Source organism: Pseudopipra pipra, chromosome 17, assembly GCF_036250125.1.
Source record: "Pseudopipra pipra isolate bDixPip1 chromosome 17, bDixPip1.hap1, whole genome shotgun sequence".
In the NCBI taxonomy this organism is placed as follows: domain Eukaryota; kingdom Metazoa; phylum Chordata; class Aves; order Passeriformes; family Pipridae; genus Pseudopipra; species Pseudopipra pipra.
Genome location: NC_087565.1, coordinates 13,699,772 through 13,726,361, shown reverse-complemented (window position 1 = coordinate 13,726,361; position 26,590 = coordinate 13,699,772). Strand labels below are relative to the sequence as shown.

Here is a 26,590-nt window from a genome sequence, read left to right as displayed (position 1 = left end):
ATATTTATCACCTTCTCATGGTCGTTGCATGAGAGGCCAATAATTTGTTTTCTCTCAGCACTGGTATTTTGTGGTGCTTGTAATAAATTATACATGGCAAGCTCCTGTCCCTCACCCTATTTCTATTTACCTATTTAATCTGAGATCTCAGGCCTGGGGTAGGTTCTTCTCTTGTGATTCCCTCTCTCAGCTCTGCCTTTCTCAAGTCTAAGGGTGTTTATTTGAATGGAAATTTTTATTAGGCAATGACTAAGCCTGAATAAGCATTGTGCAGCCTCAAAAACCTTCGCCTTGTTTTCCCCGCCTGCAACACTTGTGTGGATTTTTCCTTTTGCTGGGCTGCCAGCACTGCACAGGGACAGCTGTGCTTCTGCACAGCCCCAAACGTGCCACCCACGGGCTGCCAGAGCCTGCTGGTGGATGCTGAGGATGGGCAGTGCAGCTCCACGGGTGAGCAATCTGCTGCTGCCAGCTTTCCCGGGAAGGAAGAAAACAGAACAACTTAAAGCAGAGAAAAACATAAAGGTTGGAACCTTGGAAAAGGTGGTGAAACGATGTTTCGGGTGTTATTTCAGTGAGAAGGAAGTTTTGGGGCAGTGCAGGCTCTCCTTGGATGAATGATCTTCAATAGTTGGAAGGGAGGCTTTCAGTAGATAAAAATATTCTTTATGACCTAGTTATGAAATTGTTTGGTAACAACTTTTGTTGTAAGCTGTCAAGATGGAGAACCAAGAACCATTAATATAGATAATTTAAGGGTAATTCATTTGGAAATGTACCCACAGAAAAGCATCATTTCATTTTTAAAGGGAAACAGTGTAATTTGTCTTTCTTTTCAGTATTTTCCCTGCTTCTTGTTCTTGTTTCAGTTTGTTTGGTTTGCTTCAGGCTGAGCCTGGCCTAACATATGGCTGACATACAGCCTTGCCAGAACCAACTGGAGCCATCCTCCCACAACCTCTGATTATTCCAGCTTCCTATGACAGTGATTACACAGGAAATCTCCCCTAGGCAACTTGGTTGTATATTTACCACACATCCCTCTTCAGTTGCATGGTAGAAGAAGATTAAGCTGAGAAAGGCAACGACATGTTTTTGTTCACTGAGGCTGCTTTAAGCAAAACATTTTTTTTCCTAAAAATATTATAATTCTGACTAAAGATGCAGTATAAGATAATATTATAAAGATAGTCTCTCCTCTCTCTCTCGCTATATATTTTTCTACCATATCCTTTCATACAACAGAGTTACGTTATCACTATTATATTAATACCATTATTACTACTTTATAATTACCATACTATGACAAGAAGTAATAAAATTTAGCCCTGAGCACATGGGCACATGAGACCAACTCTGAAACTAAAGACTAATTTTAAATCAAGGAAAAACATGTATTTTTCTCAGGATGGCCCAGTTAACTCCACATTCCCACTGAGAGCTGCAAGAAGACTCTTATCTTCGAGTTTACTTCAAGACTAAATAGTCACATCTTTATGGACAGGAATCTGGAATTATAGCAAAGCCCAGTATTCCCTATCATTTTTGAACAGTTCTTCTTGTAGTATTTACCACCTTTGCCTTATTTTCTTTTTTAGTAGAGTGGTATCACTTAAATAAAAAATAATATCCTAATAAAATACATATCAGAAGAATCGTGCACCCTGTGAAGGCAGAGAAAACTTCAGTGTCTTGTCATTAAACACATCCAGTGATTTGTTTCAGGACCCAACATAGCCCCTGTTGTGGGTAGATAATTCTCCTCAATGCTGTAGAGAATAAACCTTATTGTCTGAATAATTTCTGCTCCCACAGGCCTGTGGTGTCAGGGTGTCAGTCCCAGTTGAGTTGTCCCACTCTGCAGTTGGGTACTGGACACTCAAAATGAGTTCTGCAAGGTGGAAGGGCACTGTCTGGGTGAAGATACAAGTGCACTCCTTCAAACAAGATGTTTGATGGGGACATGTGTGTTTGTGGAATCCATGTCCAGAGTGCTCATTCAGGCCCTAATGGAATGTGTTATCAAGGAAGTTCCCCCATCCCTGGAAACATTCAAGGCCAGGTTGGACAGGGCTCTGAGCAACCTGCTCTGGTGAAGGTGTCCCTGCCCACGGCAGAGAGTGGGACTGGATGAGCTTTGAAGGTGCCTTCCAACCCAAACCATTCCATGATTCCATGGTACTGCACATCAAGGCAGGATAATGCTGTGTGCAGAGGTGGCTTCTGGTGTTCTCCCTGCATCTGCCCTGCCCCAGGTGCTGAACATTTCCTTTGTCCAGATGAAACACTCCCAGCAGTCCCACCTGATCCTGGTGGAGACTGGGCAGGAGGACTCCAGGGGCTATTCAGCTCAGCATCAGGAGTTAAGGTGTGTGTGTGAGGCACAGACCTACCTGGCTGTGTGAGTCATGGTTCCAAATATGCACACAGCACCATCAGAACCCAGGGCAAATTCAATAACTGCTTTAGCCCTAAGACAAAGGAACATGGATTGTTTTCATCAGCTTAAGGAAGACTTAGAAGTTAGATGAGCATGTGGAAAGTCAGACGAGAAATTGATGTCCTGCAGTTTTGATTTTTCCCTAGAACTGCTTTGCAGACACTGCTGCTGCTCGTTCCAGCAGAGCCTGCTGAAGCTGAATGGAAGCACAACACTGCCAGATGGACAAACCAGCTGCACCTTGGAACAGGACAGTGTGTGAAGCATTGCAAAACAGTTGTGTAGGGTGTGAATACTCCAAGCAGAGCAGGCTGCACAGCCCAGGGACCCATCCTGCACCTTGCAGCCCTCTCCTCCCAGTGAAGCAAAGGCTTAGTGCTTACAGCTCCTCTCTCTTTACTGACCATATTCTCCTCTGCTTTATCCTGGGGGTGAAGAGCTTTTTTTTTAAACTTTCCAACCATGTAGTAACTGTGCTTACATCAGTATTCTCTCAATAATAACATATCCCATTCCTCTAGTCCAAGAGATGCCCTGCTAGTGGCTAAGAAACCTTTTTTCCCCACAATCCTCCTGCCACATCATTTTTAATTCCCTGTGATAGCTTTGTCAGGGTGCTGAGGGATCCCCAGCCCCAGTGGCCCTGTGTAGTGGCTCTGGCTGTTCCCCCATGCTCCCAGGTCTTCTCCAGCCCTGGAAATGGGGCTGGACTGGGGTTTCCTGTGGCAGCTCTGTCCTGCCTGTCTCCCTGTCCTGTGTAAGTGTGGAAATGGTGGGGACACTGAAGACAGAAGTGGAAGAGCCCCAGTTTTGAGGAGCCCCACTCCAGTGGGGCTGTGGGGGTGCTGGGCACAGGTAAAATGCCTTGTCTGGCTTTAGCTAAACATCTTTCTCTCTGCCTCCTGAGTAAAAGACAACCAAGCCCCAGCCAGGGCTCTTTGAATGAGATGTGCTACTCTGAACTTCCAGATGAAGTTCCAGATTTTCCTAGGGTTGAGAATCTTATTTATAACTCCTGTCAGCTGCAAACTCTTGTTTATAACCAGTGTCAGCTGTAAAGTCAAACTTCATTTAATTAAAAGTTTTACATAAGAGAAATGGATGCTCGGTTTCTTTTGTGACTATGGAAAAAATGTTACTCATTGCCAAGATGATGCTTATATGGCTGGTGGCAGGTCCTCCCTCAGTGCTTTTTTGGGAACTGGGAAGAACAAAAGCGTCTGTAGATGCCGCTCAGCTGTGGAGCACATTGTTTCCCTTTCCATAAATAAATAGAAAAATTGAAATTAATAGGAAGGGAGGCTTCTCTGTTTTGCTGAATGGGTGAATTAAAGCTACTGTTCTCCTCTTTTTGTTTAGGACAGGGTGCCTGTATTTCTGTCCAGAAAGTCTTGGACAGAAATCTGGGAGTAACACAGAGGGAGTAGGAGTGAGTTGGAGTGATCAGAGGTGGGTTGGCATGGGCAGGGCTGTGCCTGGTGTTGGGCATCTGAGCCACACTGCTGCTCCTGCTCCAGCAGGGCTGCTGGTGCCTCAGGCATCCTGTTCCTGCCAGAGCTCCACAACAAACACACATGAGCAACACACAACATCCTCATCCTGCTGCTGGTGCCTGGCACAGGCACAGCCGCCTCCCTGGCTGCAGGCAGGACAGATGGAAGCACAGCTACTGCACCGAGGGGATTGCCAGCTCTGGGAAAGCCCTGGAAATTCCCTAATTTCTCCAACATCTTTTCCTTATCTTCTCCCTGAATGAAATTGCTGTGCAAATATGGCCCCACCGATCTGGAAAAAAGAAAATTCATTACTTAGCAGAAGTTTCAGCAGAAGCTCCGATTTTGTCTAGGTGTGGTTTTACAGCACAAACTTAGTGTTCCCAGCTGGAATGCTCAGTCTGTTACATGCTTAGAAAATGCTGCAGCATTTTTATACTGCTCTATCACTTACCTGCCTAAGAGACTCAGGTAATTTTGGTTGTCTCATCCTGCTCAGGGAATACACATATTTTACTACTCTTCCAGTTAAAGCAATTAAGTTTAATTTTATACGTCATTCAAACTGTTTGTTAAATAGCAAAGAAGTGAAAAAAGTAGGGAAAAAAGCTAAAAAAATATATGCCTTCTTAGGAATATGACTTGTATCAGGGTTATTTTTCTGTTGCCCAGAGAAGCTGTGGCCGCCCCGTCCCTGGAATTGCTCAAGGTCACGTTGGACAGGGATTGGAGCAACAGGGTCTAGTGGAAGGTGCCCCACAAGCCTGATGGGAATAGGATGTTTTATCTCCTGCTTCAGTAGCAGGGTTTGATATGGTACATTGTGCTCACCATCACCAAAACCTGTTTTAAAGGCAAAGGTGAGAATTTTATTGCTCTGAAGACAAGAGATCAACCTCATGGTTTTCAGGTGAAGTTCCCTTCCTTTGACAAAGTGTCACAACTGAGTTGCAGAGACTGCCTTCTTATGTGGAGCTTTTAAAGCAGTAGGTAAAATATTTAGTGTCCAGTCTGAAGCTGCAGTCCTGATGGATGAATCCATATAACTAAATGCAGATGTCAACAACTAAGCTAATGAGCCCACTTTTACTGTCACAAGACAGAGAACTATGCATTTAGAGTGTCTTTTCCTCAAAGGAATTGTGATACAGGTTGGATGATTCACCCCCTGGAAATGTCTGTCTTTCTCCACTGGATAAAAAGATGCATTTGCAGATGTCTAGGCTGATTTGCAAATAGAAAATAATATTCCAGAGGCTCCTTGCAATGAATAATCAAGCAATTCAACAGGTGCAGAAAGTTTTGTTTTGACAGCAAACATTTGGGGAAGGCTAAGTGAATGTGTGTTCACTAGTGAAGCAACAGTGGACAAGACTAAGAGGACTTTTCTTTTAGGCAGATATTGAACAATAAGAAGTTTTATTATAACATCTTATTCTCCGGGACAACATCCATTAAAAGATCCACTGTGTGTGTGGGCAGCTGGGCTTCTGGTCTTTCTATGAAAATGATGAAACTTATAATAACTCAAGCTTTGAACATCTGACAATGCAGATAGTGAGTGAAGGGCAAAAACACTTTGAAGATTGAGTCTCCAGATACAGAATAGTAGATTTGTTGGAACGCATTTAGTGAGCACACAGAAAGTGGAATTACCATGTTATTTCTTGATTCTGCGGGTTTTCTAAGATCCAGAATAACATTTTCCATGATTTTTTAACTCTTCAAATGAAAACAATATTCATGTCTTTGGACCAAGGTTTAATTTATCTTGGGTGATTAAAGATCTGAGTCTGCTTGAAAAGGGCAACGGAAGGAAAATACTTACCACGACTTCAGGCTGACTGTCCGTAGCAGCATCTGGTCTTGATATTCCCTCAGAACCATGGTGGATAGATTCTGGGGTTTGAAATCCTGCAGTAGGAAGGTCACATTCCCCTCCAGATGTTGCATCAAGGTCTTCTTTCAGTTCATTTGCAGATGGGAGGCGACATCTCCTTTAAAACTCATCACTTTGAAATGATGCGGTTTTTGAGTCTGAGGGGAGAGTTTCGTCTGATGAGTCCCTGAGCAATAATTCCCGTGTTAAGAATGGTCTTTGTTTTGGCACTTTGTTTTTTTGAAAAGAGGTCAGTGCTTTATTGTTATTCACTTAAGAAGTGACACATTTTTTTTCTTGTTTATCCTCCCTTAAAGGCTCAATTTTGTGAAACATTGCAGTGCTTTGTTCCCTCTGTTACCCCATGAGGGTGTGGGTTTTCTTAAGGATAGACAGAAGAACTGAGGCAAATACTGACTTACCATAAAAGGCACATAAAGCCCAGCACTATTTCTGTGCTCTGTATGTCCTAACTTGGACACAAGGATGTTGTGTAGTTGGTGTTCTCTGCTCTTCCCTCATCCACAAAAGTCAACTTCCCAGCTCTACTTAACAAACCTGAGTTTCTCTTAATGATTTAAGTATGGCTATCAGAAATTATCCCAACCCAATTAGTATTAAATAGATCAAATTGTTACCATGATCTGGTGGCCAGCAGGTAAAACAACAGTGAATGGCCAGGGAAGACAACCCCTGCTGACAGTGCAAGGTTCTGCTCCTGCCAGTTTTGGCTGTTTAAAGGCGTCAGCAGTGGTGGATATGAAATCCTCCCCTGTGAGAGTGGGGAGGCCCTGGCACAGGGTGCCCAGAGAAGCTGTAGCTGCTCCATCCCTGGAAGTGTCCAAGGCCAGGTTGGACAGGGCTTGGAGCAACCTGAGCTAGTGGAAGGTGTCCCTGCCCATGGCAGGGGGTGGAATGAGATGGGCTGTAAAATCCCTTCCTAATCAAATGATTCCATGACTTTGTGATTTTATATGTCACTGCTTTCGCTAGAGTTTTTGAGTTTTATACTGAGTTTTGCAGCCTTTTCCTCTGTCTCTTGTAAAAGGTAAAGACCACAGGCCAACACTCAATTCTGTTTTTAGAATCTAGGCAATGTTTGGCTGGCTGGAGGAGCATCACTCACACACAGATCTTGTCTGATTTGCTCGTGCAGCCTTTACGCAGGGAGAGAAAGGTGCTTACAAATTCCTATTCCAGCTTAAGTGTATTGATTTGGCAAGAACAGATAGCATTTTTCAGACTCAGAAACATTATTTTAAATGAAAAAGAGGAGGACAGAAATGCCTTCCAGTGAGGCTGTTGGCACAGACCCCAGTGAGATGCCTACACAGGGCAGGCTGCACAACACTTCAAAGAACTTAAGAAAACTAACACCAAATTAGAGCAGCATCTGAACTAACTAGATATTTCCAAATCACTGTGTTTGTCCTGCAAGAGTCCTCTCTTTCACTCCTCTCTCTAGATGGAGCTTGGTGTAAAACAGTCCAGGAAACCGATTAAAATATGTTTTCAGTTTGTTCTGGTCAATTATTCTGATTATGGAATTTAATTTGCACTCATATTGCCCCAGACTTCATGCCTTTGAAGTTGCTGATGTTCATAACTTTGGGATCAAGGAGTTCAACCTCCACCAAAGACCCTTAGAGGAAAGAAGAGAAATAAATCTGCTGCTCAGCCCTGCACAGGGTGAAGCCCTTGGAGCTCCAGCAGAGCCTTGGATGTGCCCATGGAGCAGGCTTGGGAGCTGCCCTGCCCTGCCACCTCCTCCTGAGCCTCAGGTGCCCTCTGACAGCTCCTTTGTGCTTGGAGAAAATCATGCTGCTGGGATATATCCAAGCAGGACAGTGTTTGCAGGAGCTGTCCCAGCTTTGCTTTTCGTGGTCTCTACCTCAAGGCAAACTGAACATATCCGTGCACCGTGTAATGAAGAAGGTGGAAATCAGGAGAAGTGACTGAAACTTGGAATGAAGAATGTCAGAGAGGAAAAATGCTCTAATCTCTTGGAAAAACTTTGCTCAGATCTCTAGGGAATGAGTAGCACAGGGGGAAATCCATCCTCTTACAAAGTGTGGGAAGAGTTTAGGTACTCCCAGGACATAAATCCCAAATAATGCTTGGAAAGAGATCAAAGGGTCCAAAGGAAAACAGGGACCAAAGAACACCTGAGCTCTGGCACAGGATTCAAGCTGGGCTGTGTTTGTGTGGATTTAAAGGCAGAAAAAGAATAGTTGGGCTCTGGAATTTTTATAAGATCCATAACAGAGATGGGATTTCAAGGTGCTCCCACAAAAGCCAGCATTAGTTTTTGTCACTTTGACCAGTTAGTAACACTTCTTTTCCTCAATGGCCTGCAGACAGACTATGATTTCCTCAGGCAGTCACTTCTCTGACTCCGACTGACTTGCTGTGGGCCCATGTTTCAGTGCAACACGTTATGTCTGGTAAATATTGGAAATATTAACTATTTTGTGAGGAAAAGGGTTTTTGACTTTTCTCTCAGTGCATGAAACCAACTCTCTTCAGATCCCAAAGCAAGAGCAGTGCCAGCAAAAGTGAATATCTGGAGACATTTGCCTGTGTTTGATTCAGAGACTGCCCAGAGGGACTGGGAGCCGCTGGCTGTGTGTTCCTGCACTGCTGCAGGCACTCAGCACACTTCCAGTATTTGCAGAATTTTCTTCTTGTTTGCACAAGACACAACCTTGATTGTACAAAATAACAACTTGGGTTTAAACCTAAACATTGAGAATTATCATTTTGCAAACTGACAGTTTGACAGGTTGCAATATTTCCCTGAATATAGAACAACTAGTTGAACATTTAAGAACAGTAAACATTGTCATCTAGAAATAACAGCAAATTCACTCTATTGTGGCTCTTCTTTAAGTATTTATTGTGTAGATTTGTCTGAGAAGAAATAGCAAAATAATACATACGCAAAAAAAGAAAGAATGAAAATGTTTCACACCATTTAGACTTCTGGGGAAACAAAACCTATTGTTTTATGTGGGAAATTATTGCTGAATTCAAGAAATTGAACTTCATTAATAATAAGCATAGCAGGGGTGGAATAAATTAAATTCTAATAAGTTAAACTTATTAGAAGTTTAATTATTTAGTTGATTTAGTTTATTTATTTCTCTCCTTCTATTCCTATTATTTCTGAATAATAACTTTTAATATTAATAACTTATTAGAAGCATAATAACATTGGAAATTTAATAAGTTATTAAGCTTCTAATAAGCTATTAGAAGGTTTTAAAATAAAGAATAAATTAAAAAACTTCTAAAGGAAGATTAATAAACTTCAGGAGTAATGGGAATAGCGGGGGAAATAAGCTTCTATTAAGTTTAATAATATCTGACTACTAATATCTTCACTAAATACTTGATTTTAATCAAATTTTGAAAACAATTATTCTTCTTGCTGATGGGAAAACCTTATAAAGTGGTTTGTGGAATCAAGGCAGAACACAACAAAAGAATAATCCTGGATTGTTTATCTGAGCTTGGGTTCACTCACAGCCCCCTACTGCTCTGTGTGCTCAGTGAAAGAGAAGCTCAAGGTTTTTTAAATATGCACTTCTAAAACTGATCTTTGATTACAATTTCAAAGAGTGAAAATTTAACCTCTCAATCAGTTTTGTGGTAAATTCCAGGCCGGGCTGACTGATAAATAGAGGCTTGTCTGTGACACAGGAACCGAAAGAGAGAGAAATTGCAGTTCTCTGCTTCTCCTCACAGAGGGAAACACACAGGACTGATAAAGAAATGAAGCAGTTCTTTGAACTTCAAAAATGCTGCTGAAGTGAATTGCTGCTGAAGGCAAAATGTTTATAGACTGTAGCATGAAGAGAAACATGTGCTGGTGGATGGCAGCTGGGATCTGAGCACGGACCTCAGTAGGACAACACCTGGAAGTAACACAGTGCAGGGTCTCCCTGTGGAAAAAGGAGATTTTACCGTGGCTGTGCAAGGAATGCATAATTTGAAAACTGTATTCAGCAGCGTGGCTGCTTTTGTTGACCTTTGTTCCACTGGCACATCTCCATGTAAATAAGCAAACCTCAAAATCCTTTGGGTTTTTTTTTTTATTTGCCAGCGGCTTCTCCACTTCAAATTCTCAGCTGCTGGGGATGAGCAAAGCTTATATAATTTATGAAGCCTTCTGTCTTAAAAACAAAACCTGAAAGGCTTTCTGGTGTGTTTGTTTCTATAGAAAGAGCTCTCTCTTGGCTTTTGTGTTGTTGGGGCTCAGCAAAGGGGTTGAAATGAAATACTGGGAGCTGAAATGAGTGGGACTTGCCCAGTAACCCCCCCCACAAGGGGCTCTGGGAGCTGTGCTGCAGCACAGGAACACTCTGCTCAGGCCTAACAAATAGCTGCTCTTAACATACTGCTCTTAACCTTGCCCTTCTTAAAATGAAGTTGTGCAGGTACAGAGTTTTAGCTCTGGTTTGCATCCCGTTGAAAGCTTACAGGCTCTCAGCATCACCCAGGGGACAAATTCTTAGTCTGGATTTTCATTTTGCTTTGACCCCAGCAGTGCACAAGGAATGAGTTTTGACCAAAGACCTATGTATTTATAAATATATAAATATATTTAGTCACCTAGTGCAGTGAGAGGTGTGGGAGCAGAGAGCTGCCCTGTCTGGCCTTCTCACCCTGGCCCATGGTCATCACTCTCATTTCATTCAAATTTGACCCCAAAAAAAGCATTTAACTACCAGCGTTTGCTGACTGTTCCTTAATCCCAGTTCCACAGGCACTCTGCTGCCAGCAGCCCCATTTGTCAGGACAAAACAGTATAAACTACTTGAGGGAATGGCTGGAGCTGTGCCAGGGCAGGGTCAGGTTGGATCTCAGGAAAAGGTTCTTCCCCCAGAGGGTGCTTGGCACTGACCAGGCTCCCCAGGGCAGTGGGCACAGCCCCAAGGCTGCCAGAGCTCCAGGAGGGTTTGGACAACGCTCTGAGGGACAGGGTGGGGTTGTTGGGGGGTCCTGGGCAGGGCCCAGGATGGCACTGGATGGTCCTTATGGGTCCCTCCCAACCCAGGAAATCCTATGGTTCAATAAAACCATGGCGGGGTGCAGATTTTTGGTTTACTGGGGTTTTGAGTCGTCTTTTTTTTTCCCATCTTAAGTTGAAGTCTGACACACATTTTGCTAGAATAAGAATAGCCATTTACAAAAACATGCTTGCCAGGGGGAAAATTGCTCTGTGTCCCACAGAGACACCCCCTCTGGTGCTGAGTAGGATGTGCTGAAATGTTCTCAGTCAAAAGAACTGGGAATTAAGTCATGAGTGTCAGAAGGGAGCCCCTTTCACCCATTTGGCTTGTTTTCAGGTAATATATAAGGTATATCCAAGGGATCTCTGCTGACACACTCAATTCATCCATCTACATCCAGAAAAGCCCCATAGTTTAATATCCCGAGTTAGACACACAACAGGGATTATATTCCAGCTCCCTGATCTGAACTTCACCTGGTTTCCTGGAGCTCTCAGGGCCCTGAGTAGGTCTGATGTGACCTGAAGGTTTTTGTGGAATGAAATGGAATTCAGAATGAAGATGAAGGATGAGCTGTATCAGTGTTCTACTTCAGATTCCTCAGACATTTCACATAATTGCTGTTAGATTTAAATACCTCTGAACTGGATAAAGGAAACCTAGACCTGGTTCATGGTTGGGAACCCCCCAGTGAGAACAGTGGGGAAGATTCTGGGCCTAGTTTTTGACATTATACCTAAAATATTAAATGCCACCATTGGCTGCTGCCCAGGTTACCATATTACCCTGGACTCTGATTTCAGGCAGCCAAACTGATGGCACCTCCTTCAGTACAGAGAGAACAAGGGAAGAACCCTTTCTTCCTTCCAGGGAACAGCATTAATAACTGGTTGTCAGAGATACTTTTAATGGGTTGGGATTGGTGTTTCTGGCATCTCCTGCATGGTCTGCAGAGGCAAAAGTGGGTCCTGTTCACACACAGGCAAAACTATAATGCTGCCTGAAAATGAGACCGGGGGAGGTTCTTTGTCACAAAGTCCTAGAGATAAAATTAATTGGTGCTAAGAGAAGCTACTGGGGATGAGCTGTGAAAACAGCTGGATAGGACTAATTGTGGGATGTACTTCCAGGGAAAGTGGAGGTGCCTGGGATCACCACGGCTCTTGTGCCTCCTGTTAAAGCCACCACATGTGGTTCACCACGTGGGTATGGAAAGCTTGGCATTCAGAACTGGCAGCAAAGGCTTGCCAGGAGTCCAGCAGTGCAATTGTGGGCAATCCTTCAGCTTCGTGGGGATGACACTCATTCCTTGGTCCATACTCAGGGAATAATACTGCATTAATAATACTGCATTGCTCTATCTTATTGTAATTCTCCCCTGAATAACATCACATTAATTTCTCTTCAGGACTGCTGAGTACAAGCCAAAGCAAGGTGTGCCATGGCAGGAGTCACTAAAAACCCTCCGGGGGCTGGATGCCTCTCTCAGATGAATTATTACCTATTACTACAAATGTGTCTTGATATTTGATTTCTATATATCTGTAGAAGCAATCACAGCAGTTTAATGCCTTGACCTTTTCTCTTTCACTGACTCACAGTGATTCAGTGTCTGAAAGACTCTTTATCACAAATTTCCCTTATTTTCCATGGCCAAAGTTAGGAGCTCAATCAACCCTCTATATGTTCTTGTTGTAACTTCAACTGAGTGATTCACCTGCATTCAACAGCATTTGAGGCTTACAAGTTGCACAGCTCCTTCCTAAGGGAATATTTTACAGGAAACACAGAGGAATCAACATTTTGTTGACTCTTTGCAGTGATATTTTTTTTGCAGAAATTGGGGAGTTTGAAAGATACTGCATTATTTTCTTCTAGACTTTGAACCTTTAGTATAATTTATGTCTTGATTTCAGGCTTTTCTGCCCCACTGCTGGTGGAGAAGCTTTGATTGGCTGGTTGGTTGGTGTTGTTTTGTTGTTGGGTTTTTTTTAAGAGAAAGAAAAGAGAAGATCTGAATTGTCTGAATTGCACTTCTTCATGTAAATCAAACAAGGGTAATTTAAGGAAAACACCACACACTTCAAGACCTGAAAACAAAACCCCCTGTTCATTGCAACCCACAGCTCATTCTATTTGTCTTTGTGTTGCCATGTAACAGCAGTTTTCTCCTCCATCATTTGAGTGCCCAGATGTGTTAAAAACTTCAGGTGATGAAGAGCCTGTTGCATGTCTAGAAGTGACTCTTGTGGCTCCTTTCCAAAGACTGATTTTTTTGTTTTGTTTTTTTGTTCCCCCTTGGTAGTCTGCGTTCTGCTCACAGTGAAATATCACCCCACTGTGAAACAAAAGAAGCTGTTAACTGTAGAGGTGTGTTCCCTAGGTTATTCTGTTTGACTCTAGTGAAGTTATGTCCTAATTTTTGAAGCCTATTTAATTACTGGAGGGATGTTATTGAGCATTGGCTCATAAATGCACATGTTGGTGAGTGTTTGCAGGGTCAGGCTCCCTCATTTTCTGTGGGGGATGTATTGTGAGTGCTGGGTTCATGGCATCTGTCACTTGTCAGCATCTTAAATCTCACAGAAACACCTTTCTACATTGTGTGAATATGTAATTAGGTAAAAAAAACAGCCCGTGATAAAAACTGAATCACCCAAGTAAAAAAGCAAAGGGGAAACTTTAGGTCTGAATGCAGAATGGATAGAATTATTCAGTGTGCTTCTTGCTGTAAAACCTCATGTGATGAGAGCCGTGGATACAGTTTAGTTCTAAATGAACCCTTTTTCAAATATCCCAGTCCTGAGTGTGGGGAGGAGGAAGCTGGATATTGTCTCCATCGTTCAGGAGGAGTTGTTCTGGCAGGAGCAGAGATGGCATCCAGCTGTACAGGAACCAGCCCCCGACTTCTGTGCTTCAGCTGCACTTCTGACCTGGTAGTCCCTTTTCTGTGTTCTTTCTGTCTTATCTGAGCTAATACAAAGAGACAAGGAAACCTCCCTGGATACCTGGCTTATGGCATTCCACACCCCCAGCTTCAAGATCAAAGCCAGACAGCTGAGGGGGAGGGAGAGGTAAAAGCCCTGGTTACTGCCATGGACAGAAAGAGTCACAGGAATAAGAACATGCATCTGCAGTGATGATTTTACTGTAACTGTCCACCTGCAATGGCTGATGCTGTAAGGGAAATACAGCTCAAAATCATGATGAAATCATAAGTTTTTTGAACACCACTTCGGACACCTCTGAAGCGGCTCTAGTTCCTGAAGGCTCTGTGATCACAGCAGCTGGGAAGTAAAGGAGCACCTTAACAACAGTCATAATGAAGGTAAAGCCTCTGTTTTGACTCAGAGTAATACGAAGGGCAGGCAGGGCAGGGATGAAGCTTTGGGCTGTGGTGGGTTGCTCTGCAAGGGAGTGAAGTGGATAGATGTGATCTGGATTTACCATGGGGTGCAATTCCCAGATGTAGTGCTGGAAGGGCACAGAATTACAGGGCATGCTGAGTTGGAAGAGACCCACAAGGATCTTCAAGTCCAACCCTTAGCTCTGCACAGGCCCATCCCCAGAGTCACATGAGGTGCCTGAGAGCATCATCCAGACACTTCTTCAACTCTGTTATCAAGTAACAGAAAACTAGAGGGACTTATTACCCTTTAAAAGGCTTCTTTGTTTGCTTGGAAAGTGTCGTGTAAAGTTGAATGTGACTGTTTCTGATGCCAGCTAAAGATTAGTTTCAAGGTTTCCTGCATCTTTCAATTATGTGGAAGGACAATGAAGTTCAGCTATAGCTGAGACCTAGAAAATGAAAACAGCAGTAGCAACACAGACACTGAGTGGATTACACTTTGGAAACAACCCATTTGAGAAAGAAAAGTACAATTTTCATTCCATGAACTGAAAATGCTCTGGAATGAGGTAAATAGGCTGTGACAGCAGAAACAGGCAGACCAGAGAACAAAATATCATTCCAATTCCTGTAGGGAATGTTTCATTGGCACCTGTAAAAAGGGAGGAGTAAAAACTTATAATTTTTCGGTATGTGCAAGAGAAACCACCTTTCTAAGCCACAACACAAACCTTTTCCAGGAATCTTACTGGAGACATCCAAGCTCTGTAAATCCCTCATATCACTGGACAGCTTTCTTTTTAAGCCAGTCCCAGGTAAACTGGAGAGAACAGCTCCCAAAGATGTCTTGTCTTCAAAATGGAGATCCTGAACACGATGGGAAATGGGAGAATCAGTGCTTCTGAGTGCACCAGATTCTTGGGATGGGGTTTCTAACCCGAACACAGAATCCCTTGAGGACCCAACATGTTGAGTCCACCATCAGCAAATTTGCAGATGACACCAAGTTGGGGGGGAGTTGACGTGCTAGAAGGCAGGAGGGCTCTGCAGAGGGACCTGGACAGGCTGGAGAGTTGGGCTGATTCCAATGGGATGAGGTTCAACCAGGTCAAGTTCTGGGTCCTGACCTTTGGCCACAACAACCCCCAGCAGCTCCAGGCTGGGCCAGAGGGGCTGGAGAGCAGCCAGGCAGGAAGGGAGCTGGGAGTGGGGATGGACAGGGAGCTGAACAGGAGCCAGAGTGTGCCCAGGGGGACAAGAGGGCCAATGGATCCTGGCCTGGCTCAGGAACAGTGTGGCAGCAGGAGCAGGGCAGGGATTCTGCCCCTGGACTCAGCACTGGTGAGGCCACCCCTGGAGTGCTGTGTCCAGCTCTGGGCCCTCAGCTCAGGAAGGACATGGAGGGGCTGGAGCAGGGCCAGGGAAGAGCAGCGAGGCTGGGGAAGGGACTGGAGCACAAGTGCTGTGAGGAGAGGCTGAGGGAGCTGGGGGGGCTCAGCCTGGAGAGGAGGAGGCTCAGGGGAGACCTCCTGACTCTGCAACTCCCTGACAGGAGGGGGGAGCCAGGGGGGGGTCGGGCTCTGCTCCCAGGAACCAGCAGCAGGACAAGAGGGCTGGGTCTGCAGCTGTGCCAGGGGAGGTTTAGGTTGGATATTAGGAAGCAATTTTTTCCAGAGAGAGTGCTCAGCCATTGGAATGGGCTGCCCAGGGAGGGGGTGGATTCACTGTCCCTGGAGGTGTTTAAGGACAGACTGGGTGTGGCATCAGTGCCATGGGCTGGGAACCACGGCGGGGTTGGATCAAGGTTGGACTTGATGATCTCAGAGGTCTTTTCAACACGGCTGATTCTCAGTGATTCTGTGATTTTAGGACTGCAAAGCCTCTTCAGTGTAATGTTCTGATTGCCATCACCGGACGTGCCAGATTGTCCCCATCAACTGATCACTTAAGATGGTGACACTCACTGGATTTGGGAAGGTAAAGTCTGTGAGAAGTCAAAGGCTCATAAAGGAAAGCAATTGCAAGTGAAAGATTTGCACAATTATGGTGTAGCTCTTATTTCTTTTACTTCCCTTCTGGCTAGGTAGATTGTAAATTTTTAAAAAGTATTTTTTATTATTTTTATTTACTGAAAAAATGGGGATAAGGGAAGAAATGCATCAAGTTTAGGTTTTCCTAGTGAAAATAGAAAATATGGAATATGTTCTGGCCCTGTTATTAAAATGTTCCAGTGGATTTGGCCCAAATATTCGTAAATGTTTTATTTCAAGTACTGTGGGAAAAGCAAAGGAAGGGGAAAAAAAAAGTTTCTTCATTGACTTGCTGGGACAGGAACTGAAGAAGGGAGGGGTGGTGATTGTACTCACTGTCATCCAAACAGGCAGCCTGGATGGAATTTTGTCATTGTGCAAATTTAAAAAAAAATATGATCCAGATCAGGACATTTTATAATCGTGTGTTTGCCAAATTGAAAGAGAACTGGGTATTCCCTTTAATGAACATTTAATCCAAGGATTTGGAGTCTTTTCTGAAAAGCAAACCTGTAGGACAGCCAACATCTGTGGCTGGTGCTGCTCTCCTGCCAGAAAAATCGCTTTGACATTATTGCAGGCACTTACAAAGCTCTTTTTGGCTACTCCCTTACCAATGTGATGATGTTATTTGAGGGCCATTATTTCAAAGTACCCCCAATTAAAACGTTTTTTATTTCTTATAAATCTTCTGCGATTTCTTCTGCCAGCTAATCTGGTGTTTACGACTCCCAGGGCTTGCAGAAATAATCTGTAATTGTTCTTACTTTCCACTCCCAATATTAAGACACTTTTCCTTGTGTTTACCACCACACCTCTTTGTCTTCTGATGGAATTTTGTATTCTGCTATTCTCTCCTAATTCCCTCTTAAAACCAGTAGTGGTGCAATCATTGTATCAGGAAGCAATAAACAGATTTATTTTATGCTTTTTGCAAGAAAGAATTTTGAAGTCCAGACTTTCCAAGAACTTGACTTTTTGGATACACTGAGAATGAGCAAAAGGAAACATTGTGTCAGTTATACAAAAATCAGAAGATGTTTTCTTGATAAAATCAAAGGATTTTACAGAGATACATGAATTGCAGTGAACTCTCCCCAGAGCACTAACAGCGTCTGATGAGCTTTTTTGATGACTTCTTGTCTTGGCTTTGTGCTCTTTTTGGAACAGTGATCTGAAATGTTTGGTTGGTTTTTTGGTGGTGGTGCTTTCTTGTTTTTTTTTCCCTCCCCCTCCAAAATGAGGCTTTCATGGAAAACATCTTTTTTACATCCTTATGTCTGTGTAGAGAACAAGTTCTTGGTGTGAACTCGTACAACACTCCACTCTTAACTCATCAACAGGTGCCAAGAGCAGCTCAGAATTATTTCAAATTAATCACAGGACTAACATCTTCAATAAAAGCTGGTAAGGAATAAAATGGTTTGGGCTTTGAAGTTGACATTCAAATAACTATTTCTTGTGATACAGTTTGTCAGGTCTTCAATGCCATAGGATTGATTTCTGACAAGCCCTTGTTAATTAATTGTGTCCTTTTGGCCTAAAAGTCAGGCATTGAATTTCAGAGAATGGTTAGGTTGGAAAAGACCATAAAGATCATCCAGTTCCACCCCTTGCCATGGGCAGGGACACTTTCCACTACACCAGGGTGCTCCAAGCCCTTTCCAACCCAGCCTTGAAGAATATTCTTGTTGTTCAAGCCATGCTTGTTTGGTTAATAGTCAGAAAAAGGAAGTTGTGAATTAGGAAAAGAGGAGGGAAAAAAAACCCCATCTTGAACCAAAGGAAAGAAAACAACCACAGATTTGCTGCTTCAGGAGCAGGATTAGTGTCCTTTCTCCCTCTGGATCCTTGCACACATCTTGTGAGATTCCCCTCCAAGAAAGAGAGCTGAGATGGGAATTCCTGCCAGGGGCATTTCTTTGCCAGTCTCTGCAGCTCCAATGCAGCTTCAGAGCACAAGGGACACTGAGAAAAGTGTTGACCTCTTTGTTCTTCAGGTTGCATTTGGTTTCTTTGCTCTCCTCTTTTTCCAGTGCCACTTAGGTTTTTATAATTAAGGACTGACCTTCCTTAATGAATCACCTGCCTGTGACATCTGCACGTGGTTCCCCAGGGCAGGATCCCAACCAGCCTCACTCGAGGTCGGACACTTTCACCCTCCCAGGAGAAGAGGGACAAAGTCCTGGTCTAACCATCTCTTCTCAGTCATCTCTTCCTTGCTTTTCCCCTCCATTGAAAACCTGAACATGAATTTTCATGCTGTTCCTCCACCCAATCCCTAGGACAGGGGTATCTGTGGCAGGAGCTTGTCCACAGATCCCTCCACTTGTAATCTCCACCAAGAGACTCTTCAAAGCTTGTACTCATAAACTAAAACTTTAAAGCTGCCTTGCTCAAAAAGAGACAGAAAGGCAGGCTGACTTCAGACCTTGGTACTGGAAGAGCTGAGTTCCAGAAACCAGCCCTTCCCATGGAGCCATGGCACCATCCAAAACACCAAGTGCTTTGATGAACATCCAGATCCTTTGTTTTGCATTGATGGGAGTGGGAGAGAAAGTCAGAAGTCACAAGTGAAGTGGTGGATACCTGTCTTTTTTTATTATTATCATTATTATTTTTGGACTGAAAGTATTGATTCTGCTTTCTGCTTCTTAAAGATTTGTTCTCTTTTTTTGTTTTGGATTTGGATAAGAAACAGTGTTAGCTGGGATGCCATCTGCATATTCTCTTCTCATGGTGGCTGAGGAGCAATCCAGGTAAACTCCAGCTGATCAAAGCTCTCCATAGTAACCAGCAGCAACTCCAGGTAATTTTTTACTGAGAGAATCATTAGGAAACATAAAAACACTTAAAACTGCATGTATTTGGTAAAGACAGGCAATTATGCCAAAAACTGCTGTATTTGAGCTCATCTTGAAGCAATTCCTTAAGGTGATAAATTATCATCACTCTGACCCCACACAGGTTTTGGTAGAGCTGTGTGTGTGTTTGTTATGCATCTGAATGCCTGGTTCCTTAAATCCAAATAAGTTTTGCTATTGTTTGTTTCCTGGAAACAATTGTAACTAAATCAGAAGGCCCCTCATAAAAATTTTGCTTATTTCTGGCAAAACCGTTTCTGAAGGCTCTGCTAACTATTTCAGTCTGCCTCCAAGTTTTGGAAAGGCCATTTGTATTCTTCTACCTATTTCTGTGTTTTGTTTCATTTATGTAATTTTTCTGTGTTATTTTAAAAGCATAGAATCACTGGAGTTGGAAAAGACCTTTAAGACTGAGTCCAAACATAATCCTGACACTGCCAAGGCCACCATTGAACTGTGTCACATAAAACTCGGTGTCACATCTACATGTCTTTTAAATCCCTCAAGGGATGGTGACTCCACCACTGCCCTGGGCAGCCTCTTCCAATGCTTGACCACACTTTCCATGAAGAAATTTTCCTGTATATCCAATCCAAACCTCTCCTGGCACAACGTGGGGATGTTTTCTCTCGTCCTGTTCCTTGTTCCCTGGGAGCAGAGCCCAATCCCCCCCCGGCTCCACCCTCCCGTCAGGGAATTGTAGAGGGGCAGAAGGTCCCCCCTGAGCCTCCTTTTCTCCAGGCTGAGCCCTCCCAGCTCCCTCAGCTGCTCCTCATCAGATTTGTGCTCCAGACCCTTCCCCAAGACCCATCTTGTCTTGTCCCAATGTCTTCTCTTCTGTCCCTCTCCATCTATCCCAATTTATAGTTTCCCAGTTTACACATTTAAAAGAAAACAAAATTCTGGCCAGTCTCCATTTCCAAGTGCCTTTGATTCTAATTTCATTTTTGGTCATAATTTTATTCATCATTTCAAACCTATTTAGTTGGTTTTCATGGCTCTAGTTCCTTAATCCCCACTCTGGTGCCACGCTGCATTCTTCTCTCACCACTGCCTGTGTGACATTGGCACTTCTGCTTTAATAATAATCTATTACATATTTAATGTGTTGCCACAACACTACAAAATGCTTTACACAGAGAAGTCACAATTATTACAAACAGGGAGAAGGAGGCAGAGAGTGAAGTGGCCTTTATGCGACAGAAACAGGCCAGATCTGCTGATTCCCAACCACTTTCCAGTTACAGGTCGGAACTATGAGTCCCATGAACAGCAACTCAGTAAAAACAAATGTAACTAATTATTATGAATCTCAAAGTTGCCTGAATGTTCTGATTTTCCTCTAGAAAACAAAGCAGTTTGAATGTTTGACATCAGTTAATTCAGTCCCCTCTCGAATGCTTTGATGGAAGGGATGGTTTCAATCTTGTTACATATAATAGGGCTGAGGAGAAATAGAAAGCAATTAATTGTTACTCATTTTACCTTGGAATGTGGTGGGATTGTGAGACTTTGTTTTCAAGCTACCTGGTTGCTGTGCTGGGTGACAGTGTGACAATGCTGCAGCCTGGACACAAGAATAAATATCCATTAATGTATGTAAAGAGGGGCTACAATTTGCAGCTGTGCAGCCTCTCTGCTGGCCAACTGCAAATTAAAAGATATAAAATCTCTGCGTGGCACAATCCCAGACTGAGTGAATCCATCTGTTCCTGGGAGATCTGCAGCTCAGGACGCAGCAGGGGCCAGGGCATGCACCAACTGCTGGGCTCCAGCTGAGAGCAAGCAGGATCAAAAAAATCATCTGGAATAAGGATGGAAATGTGGAAAAAAAAAATGCTGGAGTTTGTTTCCTCCACAGGAGCTGGTATGAGGCTCCTTCCCAGTGAGGAGGCCGGGGCTGCACAAGGAGCTGGGAGGGGACACAGCTGGGACAGCTGATCCCAGCTGACCCCAGGGATATTCCAGACCATCCAGCATCATGCTCAGTGTGTAAAGCTGGGAAAGAAGGAATGGGGGGATGTTTGGAGGGATGGTGTTTGCCTTCCCAAGTCACCATGACTGTGATGGAGCCTGGCTGTCCTGGGGGTGGCTGAACCTGCCTCCCACGGCAAGGGGGGAATGAATTTCCCTATTAAACTGTCTTTATCTCAGCCCTCCAGTTTTCTCACTTTTACCCTTCAATTCTCTCCCCCTTGGAGCTGAGCTGCCAGTTGGGTCTGTTGGACCCCAACTACAGAGGGGTCCCCCTGCCCTGCAGAGCCTGGGCTGCCCTGGGAGCAGAGGCATCAGCTCTAGTCCAGCACCATCCAACACCCCTGCTCCAGGGCAGCTGCCCTCAGATACCACCAAGGTAGTGAAAAAAACATTTAAAATAATAAATTATTAAGAAGATAATGGATTTTTAAACAATTTCCTAAGAAAAACGAGTATATTTAGTCCCAACGTTTCTGAAGACGCAAGAATGGGATTCATGCAGCCCATGGATGCTGGGATGTGCCAACTCATGGGGCAAGACTAGACCTGGATATTCAAGACTTCAATAACTTCCTTCAAGTAAATGATAATCTACAGACAGGTCACAGTAAAGGACACAAGGCTTCACCCTCTAATCTTGGTAAACTTAATTTTGGGAACAGGTAGGATGGAGGGAGAAATGGACAAAGATCCTCCTGGCCCTGCAGCCAGCACCCCACATCCTGGGGTTTGGATTGGTGAGAAGTGAGTTCTGAATGGTTGGGAGCTACAATTTCTGCAGCTCTGAGCCCACTACAGCAGCAGACAACTCGTACCCTCTGAAGGAAATGTAGATGTACAAGTTTCTAGTGTAATCACTGTCTGTAGGGGGATACAACTGGCAAGGACTATTTCAAAATATTCATCTTGAAATGCTCTGTTTATTCAACTTAAATATTTTGAAAGTAAGTGCTAATAATGACAGGATTTGAGCTTTGAAATTAATGTGTTTTTCCCTTTAATTGCATTGCATTGTAAGAATTAACAAAATTACTTCCTTTCAAGAAAGGAGAGAAAATCAACAACTTATTCAAAGCAGTGTGAACTGGAAGGTGATTCAAGTCAACTGGAAAAATCCCAAATGATGTCCTGCTGGTTGATGTTGCTGCCCAAGGAGCCTCTCCTCTGTCATGGAGGGAAATGAATGGGTGACAGGGGACAACTGGCCTGTGAAGGTCTGTGCATCTAGAAAAGAACTAATAAGTGGAAAAAAGCAGAAGTTCTGTTGGAAATAACACTGAGTCTTGAAACAAAGTCCTGGTGCTGGTAGCAGTTCACCCCAGCACAGCCTGGGGAGTTAAAACCTGTGTCAGTGCTGGGCAACTGCAGTTCAGGGGTGTCTGTGCCTCTCCAGAGCTGCCCTGCTGGCTCTGACTGCTGGGGGTCCTCAAAGGAGCTGGAGAGAAGGGAAGGATCCATGAATGAATCCCAGGAATGGCATTCAGCATTCCTGTTGGGCTACACCACGAACTGGCAAGGAAGTTCAAACTGGAATCTGCCTCCTGTGTCTCTGTCAATAACCACAGAACCTGTGCTTGCTTTTAATAAAACCAGAGAGTCATTAACGTTGGAAAAGACCTCTAAGACCATTGAATCCAACTGTTAACAATATTGGCTCAACAGTATGTGGCTGGGGGATAAAAAGTTGTATTGCTTTAAAAATTTACTAATTTGCTGAATTCAAATAAAAGTGGGATTTAGTGAAGCAAGCCGAGGGTTTGTGTCTGAACATCTGGCTGTAGATGTGACCACTATTGTGTGCCAGGGATCTGCAGGACTCTGTTCCACCCCTGTTGGAAATACCATGCCAGCAGAGGTCTGGTTTGTGTCAAAACAAACACTGGATATGTTGCTTCATATAAAACAGAGTGTTCAGCAAGAACAGTAATGAAATAGTTGGCTATAAAAACCCTGCTGTTCTCAGAACTAAAATGTGATGCACTTACAACAGAAAGGGCACTTTTTGTAAGACATTGAAGTCTTCTTTATATGTTTTGAATATATTTTACTAAATCAGTTGCCTGGAAATGGAGTTTAATTCTGGAATTCAATGAATGTTGAACAGTCGTTTCCTCTCTGCACTGTTGGTTGTTTTATAGGTACTTCACATGCACCTTCTTCAGTCATGTCTTCTGAGAGCCAGTGTTACATGGATTTATTTGGATGGGAAATGGTTCCTCAGTTGGGGTTATCCTTTTTGTCTCTCTCTGGATTATTTTACCATTCACAACTGCAGGTAGCATTGCAAACACAGATGCATCACTGGTTAATGCAGCTGTCCTCTGCCTCCCTCTCCAGTATCTCCCTCAGTGTGTTAACTGCATTTTTTCAATGATAAGAATTGATTTGGAAAATCACTCTGACAACTCCTCTGCAAAGTGCTCATCAAGGAGTCATCAAGGACTCAGGTTCTTGCCTTCTTGCATGTCTTTGCATTGTCGAATTTTTATTGTCCAGGCTTTGTTGCAGGACCTCCTGATGCTTTCTGCATGGTTGGTCTGAATAACTGTGTCAAAAACTCTGTCTTAAGGATCCTGGAAAAGAACTGGATACCACTTGGCAACTATGAGCATCCTGTGAGTGCTTTTGGACTTCTTTCCTTTCTGGAAAACATCCATTCTTCCCTAGCCTTTAAGCAACTGTTGGTACAAAACTAGTCTTGGACTTAATTCTTGTCCTGTGACAGCTCAGTATGTTTAAGTGCCTTCATAAAGGCACTGCTGAAAGATGCATTTAAGTAAAATAATAAATCTGTGGTGTATCAACAACAGATCTTTATCTCTCCTGTTGATGCCTTAACATTTTTAGATTTCCAGGGCAAGAGCTCTCTCTGCTCTTATCTGAGTGTTTGATCTACTTGAGACTTTAATAACTTTTATTAGTTATTTAATAAGTTATGTAAGACATTTAGTAAGTTTTTTATTCAGTGCAGTGCTGTGATGGGGTTTTTTGCTCCATAATCATTCCTCCTATGTTTTACTCCACAGGAATTCTGAGGAAAATCACAGATCCAGCTGCTCTGTAACTGAACTGCCTGACCAGCTGCTCCAGGGCAACATCCACAGCTCCATCCCTCTGCTCCTTGGCTGCCTGGTTGAGCCCCAAGAAGCTGTTCATGGTGTCTAAAAATGATACCTCTGCCCTGTGTCCAAGTGTGTGTCCCACTGCACATGGCAGACACGTCACCTCTGTTCCCATCCCACGCCAGAAATCTGGGCTCCCATCCTCGGGAAATCACCCTCTGTGGCTTTTTCAGTCAAAAGGTTTGTTTTAAACAGTGCTCAGAAGTGGTTTTTCTCAGGCTGTGAGACAGTTTGTGGTGTTACACTGACCCTTTTTTGTTCTGTTTCAACAGCTAAAAATCAGGGGTGATTTCTGTGGTGTTGCCTAAGGATGCATCTCACTGAGTTTGTCTTACACTCTAAACCAGCTTCTGAGCAGCTCACAGCCTGTTCAGAACAATCTCTTCTCTGCAGTGCCTGGCCTGGGACATGCCAGAGGAAGGATGCATTTCCTCCAGCAGAAAATATCAAGACAAGGGACAAAACAGCAAACCTTTCTGTCTGTTCAGAGTGTGTGTTTGCATCCTCATGTGCCCTTCTACCAGTGTAATGCACAGAAGATTTCCAGGACAAACAAACTGCGACTGCACTCCCCTTGTTCATGGCTGGGCACATTCCTGTGACCAGGATTGATCCAACAAGCAGTGGTGGAGCAGAGCTGGCTGTAGAGCTCAGCCACCAGCTAAAATCTGCTGAGTGTGTTTGAATCTTTGTCTAGAGCACAGATTTAGCTTAGAATGGGAGAGGACTCCTGGACAGCTCTGGAGAATCAGCCCTTTTCTGTGGTGTGGATGCATTGAGGTCATCGTGGTTGATCCTTGGGTTCACAGTGGTGTCAATGTGGACCAATTTAATTTAGGCAAAGATGCCAAACTGCACCAGGGCTAAACCAAAGGCCAGGATTTGTTACTCTGGCTTTGCTGTTCGGGGCAGACAAACTGTCAGTATTTAGAACTGAGAGGATTCCTTGTAGCAAAGCACAGGAGACTCAAGGTGTGGTTTGAGCTGTTCGAATTTCTCTGCTGGATTAAACTGGGCACCTCTAAAGGTCTTCTTTAAAAACAAAGAAGAGAAAGCTCCTGTTTAACCTCCTGGAGGCTCATCAAACCCCACAGCTGTCACAGTGCCCAAGATCTAATTTTAAATGGGCCAGGAGCAAAGTTGGGGGTTAGTGCAGACACTTTTAACTGTGTCCTTTGGGTACCTAATTTTTGTGAGGTGTAATGTTCTTGTCCTGTCAGCACAGAATCACAGAATATTCTGGGTTGGAAGGGACCCACAGTGAACATTCAGTCCAGCTCTTAAGTGAATGGCCCCTACACAGGATTGAACCCACGACCTTGGCATTTTTAGCACCAAGTTTTAACCAGCTGAACTAATCTCAGGGTCATCAGTCACCAGCACATCTTCATTTCACTGAATAACAGCCCCCCAAATCATAAGTCTTGGAAGTTTTACTGGCACACAAAACTGGGTTTGTGTTTTTAGCAGTTGTCTTTCCTTCCCAAAAGGAGCTGCAGGCAGACCCTGTCCCTCAGGAACTGCTGGGATCAAGGCTTTGTGACCAGGTTTGCAGCAAACCCTTTTTGCAAGAATGCCTGTTTAAACTCATGAGAAAAATAGACCACAGGGGACATTCAAGAGAAACTTGTAATTCCTGTTGGACACCAAAACAAAAAACTAAAATTTTTCAATGCCTTTGTCCCACAAACCCTTTCCTAGAATTATGAGAAATATAGGATTTATATTTCTCTGGGAAAAATGGAAAAATAAATCAACATGTGGTAAGGCAAATTGCAGGAGGAATTTTAGCTCAATGGATCTGTCCAGGCTTCCCTTTCTGCTGCCTCAACTCTTCAACACTTCTGTTTAAGGTACACACAGAGTGAAAGAGCCAATGCAGAGCATTACAGAAATGTTGAAAGGCACTATTTTTCCTAGCAGTGTGATATTTTGACATTGCCATCCCCTTCCTTTTTTCCAAGCCTGCCAGGGAATTTGGTCTCCACAAAATATAGTTTGCAGTGAATTTGAGTAATTTGTTAAAGATGTTGCTGCAATATTTCCCCTCTAGTTCTTTCCCCGAAGCTTTAGACTGAAAAGTTTTAATGTCATATTTAAATAGAAACACAGCTACAAATTTCCACTGGGTTCCCGGATTCTGAGTCTGACAATTAATACATTTCTGTCCTTTTTTTTTTTTTTGTCTTTTATTTTGACACAGTTGGCAAACTTTACAGGTTTATTCTGCAGGTCTGAAGAAAATCTTGCTCCTGTTTTCAACGAATGCTGTAGTGGATTCTTGGATAAAAGAATTTGAACAGATTTTGCTCATTGGACTGTACTGGCAAAACCTTAAGCTTGTTTCTTAAATGTTAATCTGAAACAAGGACAAAATCCCAACTCTGGGCCAAACATTTGCCCTGACTGATGGGATGGGGA

At 43.5% G+C, this 26,590-nt stretch overlaps 1 protein-coding gene and 1 long non-coding RNA gene across 8 annotated transcripts in view; one reads left to right on the top strand and one right to left on the bottom strand.

Moving 5' to 3' along the window:
* The window catches only part of ASIP (agouti signaling protein), a 42,717-nt gene extending 36,524 nt beyond the window's left edge, over window positions 1–6,193 (bottom strand). The window contains exon 1 of the mRNA XM_064674325.1: window positions 5,762–6,193. The gene's annotated coding sequence lies outside the window, so the exon portion shown is untranslated. The remainder of the gene's footprint in view (window positions 1–5,761) is intronic.
* The window catches only part of LOC135423771 (uncharacterized), a 47,838-nt gene extending 21,516 nt beyond the window's left edge, over window positions 1–26,322 (top strand). Inside the window, exons 2-5 of one of the 7 annotated variants that reach the window (XR_010434947.1) lie at window positions 16,046–17,613; window positions 18,908–19,015; window positions 22,092–24,349; window positions 24,442–26,322. This is a non-coding gene — a long non-coding RNA (uncharacterized LOC135423771). Of the gene's footprint in view, window positions 1–16,045; window positions 17,614–18,901; window positions 19,016–22,091 lie in introns of all 7 variants that reach the window. The other 6 variants (XR_010434944.1, XR_010434949.1, XR_010434946.1 and 3 more) reach the window with 6 other exon arrangements.
* The last annotated feature ends 268 nt before the right edge of the window (window positions 26,323–26,590 follow it).